Genomic DNA, 3,183 nt, shown 5'->3' on the forward strand with positions numbered 1-3,183 from the left:
ATTCTGAGATATTTTTATCAACATCAAAATAATTCAAGTATACTTTTAATAATTTATTGTTATTTTAATTAATTTTACCTTTATAATTTTATTATATATAAAAATAATAATAATAAATAGAAATCATATTCTATTAATAAATTAACCTTTTTCCTTGAATGCCTGAATAACAATATAAATTTAAAATTTGAATAATACGAAAATTTCTATCATTAGAAATATATTGAGACCCAAGAAGTCTGGTCAGTAGTGAGTAGTAGCTACTGGAACTCATTCTCACTCCCTGCAGCTTAGACGCCCGAAAAGACGGATTTGTCCTCACCTGGTTCTTCAGTGTTGCTAACTGAAATACATATCAATCATCCAAACTGAAATTGCAGCACGCTAACTTGTCTTCTCTCCACCATCTTGGCATCTTTTTCCAGAAAAAAGGGGGATTTGGTAACCCTTGATGGAAATGGTGGTGATGCATGGTCGGGTAGTAAAGGTTGAAGCTGTGGAGGGAGACTTGCGGTGGTTCTGATTTCTGTTCATAATACTCTGATGTCATCCATGTCTGGAGGGAGTGAAACTGTGTCGTTTCAAGCTTCTGAAACTCAGAATACCATTCAAAGGATTCTACAATCATGCTCTAAAGTAAGATCAATCCCTTCTAAACCTCTAGACCTTTTTTCCTTTCATCTTTTTCCCTTTTCTTTGTTATTTAGTTAATTTGATTTGGTTTCAATTGAATGCTTGCATCATTTCTAAGCTCGAATGAAATTAACGACTTTGATCAAGCTTAACACTTTGTTTTTGTTCATTTTTATTTAATCAAGCTAGAGCATAGATGAAGTAAGCAATTAAATTTATGAATCAAGAAAAAGAAAAGCTTTATAATGCGTTATTAGTTTATTAGATTTTAATGATTTTAGTATAGACCTAGTTTACTACTACAGTATAGAATTATGAGATACATTAGCTGAACTCACATAGTGGAAGAAGAATTTGTTATTGTTATAGTTGTTATGGTTGGTAGAGCAATAAATGAAAAGCATGTTTAATATGCTTTGATTTTTACACTTTGTAGCTGGTTGAGGCTGGCGATATCCATGAGTCTGACAGCACAATCTCAGAGCTTGTCAAATTCCTTGATTCTTTATCGGATGCCGCTCTTTCAGACCCAAACAATGAGCCTGCGCAGAATGATGCATTTGATGCTCTCAATGAGATCCATCAATATATATGTTCTCCTTCTCTTGCCCAGGTGAGGTTAAACTTCGGCCTTTCATTCATGTTTTGCAGCTACGATTTCTAAATTCTAAGTTAATAAAATAGCATGAATAGAGAAATTTGTCTATTGATACCATCTTGTTGTTAGCTGAACAAGAACCTCTTATGGGTCTAGAAAAGGGAGATTGGGATAGTATACTTTGCCTAAAGCCTTAAACATTTTAATGTTTGGAGCATGTATTATTTTAAGCTTGTAGTTTAGATGTGCGCTAATTTTGTAGTAATTCTTTTTTTTTTTTTTTTTTTGAGTGACTTTCTGGATCATTTCTTCATTTGTGTTGTGACAGGAAGCTGTTGATGCCCTTTCCTTTGAATTACCAAAGGCCGTCTCCAAGTTTGCTGGCATTTCGAACAGATTTTTAGACAAGGCAATCAGCATCATTGATCAGTTTCTAGAGAAATGTGGTCCAAGGGATATGCTTTCAATTCTTTGTAATGTGAGTTTCTATGTTTTCTTAAGAATAAATGTCTACGTTAGTCTTTCAAAGATACAAGCAACATCAGATTGTTTTTGCATTTATCAGAAACATCAACTTGATCCTCTAATGTTAATTTGATACCATCAGATTCGTGCTACAGAGACTTCTATGTCACTTCAAGAACCAACTAATGGCCTTAAGATAACATTGATGGACCAATTTGATGTATTTCTGAATGGAGAAGCAACCTGAAACATGTATCTCTTCAGAAGACAAAAATGATCCTCTTGTTTCTTTATTTAAGAGATGTTTCTCTTTTATATTTTTAAATATCTTCTTGCCTCATAGCCAGAGTAGAAGGAGGTTACTCGAGTGAAATCATGCTTTATATGTATTTACTTGTGGACTAGGTGCCAGTTTTTGTCATGGTGCCTCCTTCCTAGTTAACAATAGATGATTGGCAAACCAATCTCGATATAGAATCCGATGGTCAATAATACAGAGGGTACTAGAAAGGCGGGCAAAGAAGTCTCCAGATTTATTTATTTATCAGACCCCATCTCTTACCCCTGTCAACTCTTATTCATCTCTATTTCGCATCCTGCTAGCTCTTAACTTTTTATTTGCCGTTATATTTTGTTTCTTGGCTTTTGAAGATCACTTTATATCCCATGGGTATGGTATTTACATTAAAAAGAAAGTGTCTGTTTTTCTCATGATCATATCATAGTTGACATGCAAAGAACTACAGTCAGTGCAAGTTTGATGTTTAATTTATTTTATTCTATTTTTGTTAATATCTTGATCCTATGTTTCTGTTAATCTAGTTGGAACAGACACTAGGTTACTCAAGTAATATGACCAAGGCTGCCAGTTACATTCTTCCTCCTTTGTCAGGGCTCTCAAAGGGTAATTTGTTGGTAGTAGTTACCTCGCTGATTCACTTCCAATGTAGTGTTGTGAAGGATTTTTTTTTTTTTCTTGTTTCATTTAGCATGTGCAATGCATGATTGGACTCATTTAATGCACTTGGTTCTTCTTTGGTGTTTATGTTGAATCTAAGTTGTTCAGAGCTTGGTGTAAAGAATATACTCGTTCCTTTCTGCTCTTCAATTGTGGCTCTAAAGCTAGAGTTAAGTACGATCAATTGAGCTTTCTAAGCAAATGATGGGATCAACTTAAAAATGATTTTTTAAAAAATGCATAAATGCTGCCAATCAGATTTCAGTTACATATCTAATGGAAGAATGATACTATGAATTTCTTGCAAACATAATGTGCTTTTGGCTTCAGCATTTGGAATTGTCTTTACGAGTTTTTTTTTTTTTTCGGTTTTTGGGTTGAACATACTATTTTGAATTTTGAGTTTGAGTAGGATTGCTAACTAATAAGCCTGAGTAAAAGTGTTTCTTAGGGTATGGTGGCATGATTTGGATGACAATCGATTATACTTCTTTTGGACGATAATAAGATACTTTTTTTTTTTTTTTTT

At 33.6% G+C, this 3,183-nt stretch overlaps 1 pseudogene; it reads left to right on the forward strand.

Annotated features, from left to right (window-relative positions):
* Positions 226–3,183, forward strand: part of LOC107647658 — a 5,865-nt pseudogene continuing 2,907 nt past the window's right edge.

The sequence above is a fragment of the Arachis ipaensis genome, chromosome B06 (assembly GCF_000816755.2).
Source record: "Arachis ipaensis cultivar K30076 chromosome B06, Araip1.1, whole genome shotgun sequence".
Classification (NCBI taxonomy): domain Eukaryota; kingdom Viridiplantae; phylum Streptophyta; class Magnoliopsida; order Fabales; family Fabaceae; genus Arachis; species Arachis ipaensis.